The sequence below is a fragment of the Myotis brandtii genome, unplaced genomic scaffold (assembly GCF_000412655.1).
Source record: "Myotis brandtii unplaced genomic scaffold, ASM41265v1 scaffold32, whole genome shotgun sequence".
Classification (NCBI taxonomy): Eukaryota; Metazoa; Chordata; class Mammalia; order Chiroptera; family Vespertilionidae; genus Myotis; species Myotis brandtii.
The window spans coordinates 10,073,018-10,085,453 of record NW_005362269.1 but is presented as its reverse complement, the minus strand read 5'-3'; positions in this window follow the sequence as shown (position 1 = coordinate 10,085,453).

The following is a 12,436-nucleotide window of genomic DNA, read 5'->3' as shown; positions in this document are numbered from 1 at the left end:
TGGTTTGTTTCGGTTCTATAATCGAAACACTGTATCATCTCCAGCTCTGAGATCCCAGCCGGCTGAAAGCTGGTTTCTGCGGTTTTGTTTAGCTTCTATATTTGTTACAATGTTTCAAACTGCAAGCTGAGAGGCCGGCAAGGCAGGCCGGGAATGTTGGAGTCCTCCTTCACTGAAGCAAGCAAGACTCATGTTCGCTTCCAGCTGCCTGGCTGCCGGCCGCCATCTTGGCTGGCAGTTAATTTGCATATCGCCCTGATTAGCCAATGGCGAAGGGTAGCGGTCGTACACTAATTACCACGTTTCTCTTTTATTAGATTAGATATGTAATCTTTTACTCATTTGACATATTGCATGCTAATCTGTATAAATTTTTTATGTCAAATTATATTCTGACTACTTTTTCATAAATATAGTCTATAGTAAAAATTAAAATATAGATGGAGTCAAAATTCCCAGTATTGAAAAATATGGAATATGTTGATCTTATACTCAGAATTGTCTTCTGTAAGTTTAAATTAGAATACCCACCTCATCTGCACAGTCCTGTGTTCAGAGTCAAATAATAGTGTGGCTTGGTTTGTTCATTTCTTATCATTATGGTCATTATACAAATAGCTTTTCCTGTGTATCTCAATGGTGAGTGCATCTATATGAATCACTAACTAGGTAAAGTGAACACTTATGGGTAATCAGAATAATTCATTCTCTGAGTCATGAAATTATTTCTTTTTTTAGGTAAAATGAAGTTTATTTAATAGGGCATTTCTCTGCACAGGTGAATTAAGATCAGTAATTCCTTAAAAGGATCATAGTTCATGTATTCTTAATTTATATATGCTTTTTAAAATAACACATTTTACATGCATTTTATTTTACAGATATAATTAAAAGATTGAATAATCTTTTATTACATTACATGAAAACTTAGGACATTAAGAATGTGTGATAAATATTTACTCTAAAGCGTGAAGCCAGACCATAGAGGTGTTATGCTGTAATTTCTAACTGCATTTTTTCATTTCATTTAATTAATTTATTTATTCAAGTACAATCAAAAGTTTATTTAGAAGGTCACAGAAGTAGAAAAAGTGAGCTAGCTGGACTATGTGGACTCAGGAAACAAGTTACAGAGGCAAAAGAAGGGCCCTTGGAGCTTGGGGGTGAGAGAGAGACAGGGAGAGAGAGAGAGAGAGAGAGAAAGGAGAGAGAGAGAGAGAGAGAGAGAGAGAATTGGGGAAAGGCTCTGGCATAGTCGAGAGAGCAAGCTTGCACTGAATTTTTTCCCATTTTATTTTATTTTTTTAAAATATATTATTGATTTTTTACAGAGAGGATGGGAGAGGGATAGAGAGATAGAAACATTGATCAGTTGCCTCCTGCACACCCCCCACTGGGAATGTGCCCGCAACCAAGGTACATGCCCTTGACCGGAATTGAACATGGGACCCTTCAGTCTGCAGGCTGATGCTCTATCCACTGAGCCATACCAGTTAGGGTTTTTTTCCATTTTAATGTGTTTTTCTCTTCATTCCCAAAGGAACTTGTTAGACAGCATTTAGGTTTTATTATAAAAATAGCTCCAAAGTGTTGAACAATATACTCTTCAGCATTCTGGCTAATATTCATTCTTTATAACATTTCTTTCTCTATAAAGTAGAGGTTCTATTACTATACAACTGTACAATATGTATAGTTCTAATATGGTTAGATCCATTTTACTTTATTTTTGATTGACAAAAAGGAATATATTCAAGTGGTTAATCCATATAATGGAAGAATATGATTTTAAATTTATTTTATTAATGATGTAAGGGTGAAAGAACGAGGTATATTTTGGAAGGTCTGGAGAACATGTTTCTAGACAGGTATTTCTTAAATGTAGCTATTCAGTTCACTTTATGTACCATCTGGAGTTAGTTCCAACTACATGTCTCCTGGACCTAATCCCTCTCCTGAGATCCACTTCTGTATTTGTAACAAAATGTCTGCATTTCTAATAGATGTTCCTCAGGAAATTCAAACTTGAAGTGTCGTAAATAAAATCACTATCTTCCTGTCAGTTTCTTATTTCTATTTCCTGTCTCGGTTAATGGCATTACTATTGACTTTAATTCTGTGCAGGAAAGATTAGTGTCATCATTAACTTCTGCCTTTCCCCTCATTTCCCCAATGTAATCAATTACAAAGTTTATTGATTAGGACCCTTAATACTATCCCTATTATAACTGAATTTACGTTCAACCTGCTATCGCTTGTCTTAACCATTGAAAATATTTAAAATATGGCAGCAAATCCTTCTTCAGGTATATTAGCAGCATCTTTCTTTGCATTCTGTGCTCTGTAACACTGACTTTTTCACAATTCTCAGATCACCCATGAGTTCCCATAGATTATCTTCTTATGTTTTCTCAATATAGCAAACTTGTTCATCAAGACTACATTAAAATACCACTTCTTCTATGGCCATTCTCTTGGCATTCCCAGCTAGATCAGACAGGCTTCCTGTGAGCATGGTTCCATTGCTGGGTAGTGCAGTCTGTTTGTGTGCCTGGCTTCCCCACTGTTTGAGAGTAAGGAATGTGGTTTATTTATCCCTGTACGCTCCTACTGTAATTCTTAGCCCATAGTAACTACTAATAAATGCCTTTGACTGAATTGGGAACATTGTTTTAGAAAGAAACATTTGCCAATATTGAGGGATTATGGAACAATTTCTGTGCAAACTTCATCTCACTTTTACCCTTAGAATGGGTTTTGGAGATCTTTTCAAATGAATGTATGGATGTTTTATGTATGGAAACAAAAAGTTAGTCAAAATGACTCATTTCTAAGCGTTTGTTCTTTAGAAATTACAAGATTTTCTATAGGATCTTGAATTTTTATAAACACAAACCATCTCAATGCCTTTGGCTACATCTCCTTTTTGGCTATGCATGGAATTCCACTTCGTGATCTAAGTCTTGTGCTCTGGGTCATGTTTGCTACATATTTAGAATTTTAAGAAAGACTAACACTTGTGGCACAGTGGTTTTAAGTTTTCATTTGGACTCAGCAAATGCTTTCATTAATCATTTTGTTTGCAAATATGACATGCCTGATGAAAATGGTTTTAATTTACCATAAGGTTTGACAAAGAATATTTATATGAGAAAGATGACTGGCTTTTTAATTAAATTCTCATATACACTGGAACAGCTGTGGTTTAAATGTGTGTTTTTTTCTAGGTCCAGTATGACCACATGGTCAATAGGATGTGGTTGGCTATTTGTCAAAACTGACTTCTCAAAAGGAGGCAAGAATATTTTAGTAAAAATAATCTTGTAGCCCAAGGTCAATGAGCAATGAATGAGCTATGTGCAAGTTTTCATCTCTTTATATCTCATAGCTACACATGAGTATCAATTTTTTGTGTGATTTATAATTCTTCATGCAGAAAAATGTTCCATGTGGCAACTTCAAAGACAACCTTCTGAGAAACTAAGAGAATATTTAATAATGCTTGTGAGCAATGAGGCATGAATGATCAAATGAAGGTCCCAGTTATCTATTGATTATTCTATTGTGGCAGGTAACTTCAAAACCACACACAGTCTTTTGAGCGTTACTTTTCATTTCCTAATATTTCTCCCTATCACCAGAAGAAGATTACTTTTCTTGACCTTCCCTAACAGGCAAATGCCTTTTGTATTATCTATTGATCTTACGATATAATATTCATAGGAAGGTAAATGAGACTCATCAAGTTCAAATGAGTTATAATTGCAGGAACCTTAAAGGTAATTCTCTTAAATCCTCTTATCCTTTATGCAGAAAAAAATTCAATTTCTCAAAGAAAGGCCTTCCAGAATACTTTAGGACTTAAAATTTTAATTAAAAATGTTTCCTGTTAGATTCTTTAACATCATATGGAGAAGCTTGCCATTTGGCAAATATCTCTTAACATGCAGGAAACTAGTAAACTGTAACTGGATTTCACCTTAGCTTATCAGTTGTCATGGTTACTTCCTTTTTCTGTATGACAAAAGAATTCTAAAAATTAGATTTGGAACAAGAGAGGAAAACATACTATGCTCAATAAACACCATTCAGATATTGTAATAGGTTTCAAAAAGGCATTAACCATAAAGGCAATAAATAAACCATTTAGTTTTCAATGAGAAGGGCCAGCATGGCACAAGCTACTACCTTACCAATCGAAGTGGGAAATTATGTTCACTGATTAATTGTAGCTATTAGATATATTCTGGATAAAGCCAATTTAAAATTACATAATTTGATAAGCTAAAAGTAACAAAAGTGTAATTAAAACATATACCATAGAAAGGTGAGGATTATTGTTGTTCCTTGGTGTTCATTTTCCATCTGGGAAATCTGATCCTAATCTGTGGCTTTTTTCATTGCCCCAAATTCTGGTCAATAAACATTTTATGCAGTACTTTTGAAACTGGGTTTACTACCTTGTGTCTCACTGCAGTTGCCTTATTGAGTTCATAGATTTGTTATCTTTTTTTTCTTAAGCTTTTTAGTTTGTTTAAAACATATTTTTATTGATTTCAGAGAGCAAGGGAGAAGGGAGAGAGAGCTAGAAATATCAATGATGAGAGAGAATCATCAATTGGCTGCCTTCTGCACACCCCCTTCTGCGATTGAGCCAGCAACTCAGGCATGTGCCCTGACCAGGAATCAAATGTGATCTCCTGGTTCATAGGTTGACACTCAACCACTGTGCCACACCAGCTGGGCCATAGATTTGTTCTTGTTTCTTCTTAAATCAGAAGCCTACAGAAGCAAAAGCTACTTTTTGAAAAGAAATTTGATTTATTTTTATAGGTGTCAATTCAATTATTCTATTTATTCATGGTTGTATTTATTGCTATTGGGCTTTTTAACAAGAGCTGAGTGGTATAGTTGAAAATAAATAGGAAATGCGTATGAGGCTGAGATAGACAAGTAAACGTCTATACATGTATAAGCTAATTGCTGTTATATTGATTCAGAGGTTTTATGGTTTATGATATATTCACATAACAATATATAGATGTATTCTTCTTGTATCTGCTTTGATTCATTGCAGCAACATTTTTTATTTTTTTCACAGCACTTACAAAATATAGCCTGGTTACAAACTATAATAATTAACTTCTCTCTTTTTCTGTATTATCTTCCTTATGCTGAGAGTTACCAATTTTAAAAAATTAAGAAAAATAGCCCTTACTTCCATTTTTGCAGCACTGTTGCTTCTAAAAGCTTCATGATTTAATTTGTGCTTATTTCCATGGCAACCATGTAAGTCAGATTTGATGAAACAAAGGAAAACAGAAAATCCAGATGAAGCTTTGTTTGGATGCTTGCCTACCTGGGAAGATCAGTTACGTCTGACATGTGCTCCAAAAGTCAATACTTTGATAAGACCTTTTTAGATCAAAGAGACTGTCGATGTGTGGTTTCTGCTTTCTCAAGGATAATGATCTCTATCTTTCAAAAATACGAGGTTGGAGAAAAATAACAGTTTCTTGACCCTTTCCTAGCTAGCCCCTCCTCTATCACTAATTCCTCTTCCATCCATGGGAAAACTTCACAAAAGTGTGTAGATTCAACACACTCTCAACATTTCCTCATTTAAACAAATACATAGAATTGGATACTAATGGGAAGTTGATGAGTGTTCTACATATATTTGTTGAGTGCCCACCATGTATCATGCACTATTCTAGGCACTGAAGATGCAGCATTGAGCAAGAAAGATTCTTTTTTTTTTTTTTGCTTTCTTGGTAGCTATGTTTTAGCAGGAGAAGCAAACAATATTAAAAACAATCAGTGCTAAGGCTTACAAAGAAAATGATATCAGGTGATTTGGTTTGAAAGGAAACATGAAATTTGATATTAAGAAAACATGGCATTTCAGAGATATTAAATATATACTGCAAGTCAAGTTTTCTATCTAATGCTTCAGGAGTCCTCTGACACCTGTAAGCAATACCTGTAAGACACAGTAAGCTGAGGAATCAGTAGCTTTAGAGGATATGGTACCGCAGAAGTTGGTGTTAATCACTTATAATCAAGTCTCACTCCAAACTTCTGCCAAATCAACTAGACAGTCTGGTCTCTACCTATACCTCTATCTCAAGTCTTTCTCCTTCTCTTTGATTTTTGCTTTCTAGCCATATTGCATGATTATAATATGAGAGCAGGTCATATAGTTTCTCTTGCTTATGAACTTGCACATGCAGCTGGAATGCTGTGCCCATCACCTCATACTTCTTTAGATATCAAATCAGGTATCACTTCCTCTGATTTTTCAAGCCTTTTAAAGGTATCTTTTATTATAGGACCCACTGACGTACTCTATATATATTTTCACCATTATTTTTATTTTTACTATATAATTGTGTGTTTGATTGCACTCTCATGATAAATAGTATCTCAAGGACTAAGATTGTTTATTATTTACTAGTGGCCCGGTGCACAAAATTTGTGCACATTAAAAGGGGATTATTTAGAGGAAATATTTTAATATTTCTATTTGCCCTTTCTCTATAATAGAAGTGTCAGAGATGAAAGAAAATTAGTAAAATGTATATGAAAATCTTCTTCCTGTCAGAGTCTAGGGTGCGCCGTGGGACCCAGAGTCAAGTCCCCACCCACCTGTGGTGCCTCAAAATCGCGCGAGACCCAGACCCAGCTGGCCCCACCCTTTTCAAGCCCCACTGGGCGGGGGCGGGGCACAGCCTCAGGTCCCCTGGCCCAGCCCTGGGTGGCGGGTGCAGCCTCAGGGCCCCCGTCAAGCCCCGCTGGGTCGGGGGGGCGCAGCTCAGGTCCCCTGGTCTGGCACCAGGGTGGGGGGGTGCAGCCTGAGGTCCCCTGTCAAGCCGCACTGGGCGGGGGGCCCAGCACCACACAGCCTCAGGTCCCTGCTGATTGCTCGTTAAGGCTCTTTACGGGAACTCGGCCTCTGCTGTGGACGCAGCCATGTTGTGTCATGGAATCCCTGCCTCCTCTGTGGGTGCAGCTATCTCGTGTTATGGAATCCCTGACTCCGCTGTGGGTGCAGTCATCTTGACCATTATGGACTGACAGTCAATTTGCATATCCCCTCTTTATTAGGTAAGATTGTAGTACCTACCACTAATAATTTGTATGGTGACTGAAAAAATTGTATTTATTGATTAAATACTTATACATAAGAGAAAGGAAAAATGGAACTAAAATTTTTTTGGTAACATCTTTATTGACACATAATTCGTATACCATACAATTCTCTGTTTCAATGGTAGGATATTCATGGAACTGTTTAATAATCACCATACTCAGTTTTTGAACATTTATATCACCCTCTTTCCTCCCTAAATTCTATACTATTTACCTATCAGCCCTTCACCCCAATCCTTTTATCCCTCTTAGACCTAACCAACCACTTTCTGTCTCTATTTAGGGGCCTTGATAAATAAAAGCATATAACATGCTGTCTTTTGTGATAGGCTTCTAGCACTTACCATATTTTCAAGGATTAACTGTGTTATGGCATGTATCAGGACATAATTTGTTTTATTGCTGAAAAATATTCTAATGTATGATTACATTTCTATATGTGATAGTCCCAATAATACAATTACACACTTATTTCTTTATACAGTTGCTTTTTAAAATAGTTAAGAGAATAAAGGAAAATAAATATTTATTTATACTCTCTTAAAATTACATATTACCTTTACCAGTGCTCTGTGATTTTTAAAAAAATGCGGATTTAAATCACTGTTTGGGGACATTTGTTTTCAATCTGAAGAATTTCCTTTATTTTTTATAATGAATGTCTGCTATAATCAAGTTCCCTCAGTTTTTGTTTACATGGAATGTTGAAGCAGGGGGTCCTTCGGGGGTGAGGACGACGGAGTCCAACGCGCTAGGGCGTCCTGCATGCACGACTCCGGAGACCAGGTTCAGAGACACAGATCTAAGTTTATTGAGGAAGTGCAGCCATATATAAAGGGGTAAGCAGCCAATGCAATAGGGACAGGCTTGCTATATTATCTAATGGGCGTGAGGGTCGGGGCTAAGAGTAGGTAGCTCTTGGAGATTTGTCAGGCGGGCGTTGCCACTTCCTGGTGCAAGGAAGCCGTCGGGGCTAAGAGTAGGTGGCTCTTGGAGATTTGTCAGGCGGGCGTTGCCACTTCCTGGTGTGCCAAGGAAGCCTGTTCGCTGGAGTGTACTCACAGCGTTGCTTCGGCCGCAGCACTGAGATAGATCTCCTGAGCTCTTCCCACAGAATGTCTTTATTTTACTTTCATTTTTAAAAAAGGGAGTTAATGTGGATATTGAATTTTTGGGTGGTAGTTTATTCTTTGATTACTCCGAGACTGTTTTTCCACTTTTCTGGTCTCTGTTGTTTCTGAAAATAAGCCTGCTGTTAAGTTTAAGGGGTTTCTTTATAGGTGAAAATTTGTTTTTCTTTTGCTGCTTTTAAGATTTGTCTCTTAAACTTTGCTTTCAGAATGTTCACTAAGGCATCTCTGTGTAGATATTTTTGTGTTTATCCTATTTGGAGTTTGGTAAGGTTTTTGGAAGTATAGACGATTATTTTTCAATAAATTCAGTAAGTTCTCAGTTATTATTTCTTTGCATATTTTCTCCTCTTCTTTATATTTCTCTTTTTCTGGCACTCCTATTATGTGTATGTTGGTGTGCTTAGTGGTACTCCAGATTTTCTGAGGTTCCTCTCCTCCCTTCTCCTCCCCTCCCCTCCCCTTCCCTCTTCTGATTTCATAAACTATATCTTCAAGTTCACTAATTCCTCTTCTCTCAGTCAAAAGTCTCTACCACTGAGCTCCTTCAGTTAATTTTCACTTCAGTAATTACATTTTTTAACTCCAAAATTTTCATGTGTGTTTTTTATAAGCTTTATTTTGTAGCAAATACAGTACTCTGGCTCTTCAGAAGTAACTTGAGGGCTCTGATTTATTTGTATACAAAATTCATGCACCTGTTTAAAATTTAAAATATACATGTATGCATATGCAAGACATATATACTAGAATTATATTTATATAAAATCAGGTTGTTTCCAAAGAAACTGACATACTAGTATTAACAAATTAACAGGTATGATTTAGATTTTTTTAGTATTTGATTGATGATTTTAAAATAATGGAATGATTAAATTTTAACAGCAAACACATTTTAAATGTTAAGTAATCAGGAATTTAAGCAATGAAGTTAATAAAGTTAATGTAGTTCAAGAAATAGACTTTTTTTTAGCTTAGTTTGAAAATTACATTTTCCCCCATTAGTGCATTTAAATGAGCATCATTGGCTGTTAAGCCATTCATCAAGTTTTCTTTGTGTTTGCAGAGTGTTTGGTATCATTCTGGTAACCTTTTAAAAAATTATATGGTTTCTGAATCTGTACTTTTTTGTGTTAGCTAATGAATGCTAACATTCATGAATAGTGAATTTGATATAATATTTTCTCCTAATGAGTTAATATTTTATTTCTCAACATTAATTTTTTTAAATAATTTTTTCTTTTGTTGCTTATAAAAACAGTCATTACACTGTTAGTGATGTAACTGTTGCTTACTTGCTGTAATTTTAATTTTGAAGAGTCTTTACTTTTATGGATGGGGTGAGATTTCTGAAGTTATAGATAACAGGAGGTAGGGATGAAAATGAATGAAGACACAAACACAGAAAAGCATAAAAAATTTTCTGATTTGTCCTCCTTTGATTTGATATTTTGCATAGCCCTTTAGCTGACCATTTTGATTTTAGTGTTTCAGCAAGAAAAAGGTGGTTCATAGTCTCAGCAGACAGAAATGTGAATAGAGAAAGACAACCTCAGTATTTATATTAGGAAATATCCCAAGGAATTCATTATGCTGCTTTTACTTATTGAGTTGAGAATTAACTATCATTACTTTATTTTGTCAATCAAGGTATGGTTTTTTTGTGGAAATTATTCCCGATCAGTTGCCAGTCACGTGCTAGTCATCCTTTTGCCTTCTTGGAATGCCTCAGAATAGGTAATGCCTGCAATAGAAAAATGATTGACTTGAAAGGGTTAAGTTCAACATGACTCAAGATTCCAAATGTCTTTGCCTGCAATTCAGTAAGTGGCAGTCTTTTCTTTGTGACTAAACCCAGGACCTGAAATTCACAAAGACTTGGAGGAGGCAAGGCTGGTATTAGGCAAAGGGGAAGTTTCCATGATGATTCTGGGACATTAAAAAACAAACTGAAAATTTTTGCATGTGTTTTAACAACAAAAGTAGAGCTGAAGCCTTAGCATGCACTACATTGAAATGATAACAATGCTTTTGGGCCTGGAAATGTTCCTAGAGGTTGTCTATCAATATTAGAGCCTCAAATAAAGTAATTGAATATAAAGTATTTTTGAGCACTTATATTAGAATTCATAGACTATACTAGAGGCCCGGTGCACGAAATTCGTGCTTTGGAGGGATGTCCCTCAGCCCAGCCTGCACCCTCTCCAGTCTGGGACCCCTTGGGGGATGTCTGACTGCTGTTTTGTCGGACCAGCAGTTGGACATCCCTCTCACAATCTGGGACTGCTGGCTCCCAACCGCTCGCCTGCCTGCCTGCCTGCCTGCCTGCCTGATTGCCCCTAACTACTTCTGCCTGTCAGCCTGATAACCCCCTAACCACTCCGCTGCCAGCCTGATAGATACCTAACTGGTCCTTTGCCGGCCTTATCGCCCCCAACTGCCCTCCCCTGCTGGCCTGATCGCCCCCAACTGCCCTTCCTGCCAGCCTGGTCGCCCCTAACTGCCCTCCCCTGCTGGCCTGATCGCCTTCCCCTGCCGGCCATCTTGTGGCGGCTATTTTGTGCCCACATGGGGGTGCCATCTTGTGTGAGGGTGTGATGGTCAATTTTCATATTACCTCTTTATTATATAAGATTATGTAGGATGTTTTATATCCATGCTTTTAAGGAAAAAAGCAAAAAGATTTTTGACAAGTATTAAATCAAAGCTAAAACTGCCATGCAACTAGAGAACATCTCTTAGTTATTACTTTGGTAAAATCAAAGTTTTTGGAGTTTGGTTACTTAGCCATTTGGAAATATATGTAGCCCATCTGGACATCATACAAATTATGACCAAATGCCTGGCTGTAACCCAAATACATTTTATATCCATCCATCCATCCATCCATCCATCCATCCATCCATCCATCCATCAATCATCCATCCATCCACATTTCCATCCATCCATCCATTATTTATCAAACATTTTTTGAAAGCACAGCAGGTATACAGAATGATGGACATGGCAAATAGGGCCTCTGTACTCCCACAGCTGATATCCTCCTAATGAAAAGCAAACTACAATAAATAAAGTAGATGAATGCCGTGATTTCAAAGTGATATATTCCTGAATATAGTAAACATATGTCTGAATATATGACTGGCACCCTTTTTGGTATTTTTGGAAGGGCTGTTAGGAAGTCTTCTTGTGGAGAAAATAATCAACCTAAGATCCACATGTTGAAAAAGTGCTTCCTTTAAAAAAAAAGGAGTGGGGTTAGGGATATTCTAGACAGAGGGAACAACGTGTATGAAGATCTTGAGGGAGAAATAAGCTAGAAGACTGTTCATTCATCCACTCAATACATATCTACTGCATACTGAGTATGTGCGAGGCACCATTCTAGGCTAATTCTGAGGTGCTCCACACTTTGCCAAAAGCATTTTGTTTGTGTATTTTTTTTTTTTAACAAAAGTAGTTCAAAAGTGCAGACTCTGGAATCCTGTTGTTTGAATTCAAATTCTGACTCTGCCAATTGTTATTTGTATGATTTTAGAGAAGTTATTGAACTGATCTATGTTTCACTTCCCCATCTGGAAAATGAAGATACTGATAGTATGTATTCTATAGGATATTTGTAGTGTTAGGTGAGTAGTTTTATATAGATGTTAAAATAGTGTCTGGACATGGTAAGTACTCAATAATGTCAGCTACTCTTGTTATTACTTTAGTAACTCTCTTGATCTAATTTGCTTTCTCTGGAATTATTTGTCCAGTGCCTAGAATAGAGTTGGTGCATAGTGCTTGCTTAATAATACTTGTGAAACAATAAATTAATATGTCATGGCATTTTCAGATTTTAGTTTTGAATGGTTTAACATTTATAAGAGAAAAATGCATAAAATATTTTAACCTCAAATTTCTGTGTATTTAAAACTATTTACCATTGTACAGTAACATAAAAAAGTGGGTCTACTAGAGATAGGATTCATATTGTGTGCATAAATATAAATATATGTATAGCTTATATTCCTACAAGAAACCAGAGCTACATTATGTCTTGGGGGAGTTGATAAAGCAATCCAGTGGGAGAACTACCCTTTTCATCCTTAACCAACTACTAAATTAAGAGAAGTAAATTTATTCAGTTTTAGTAAATGAATATTTATGTG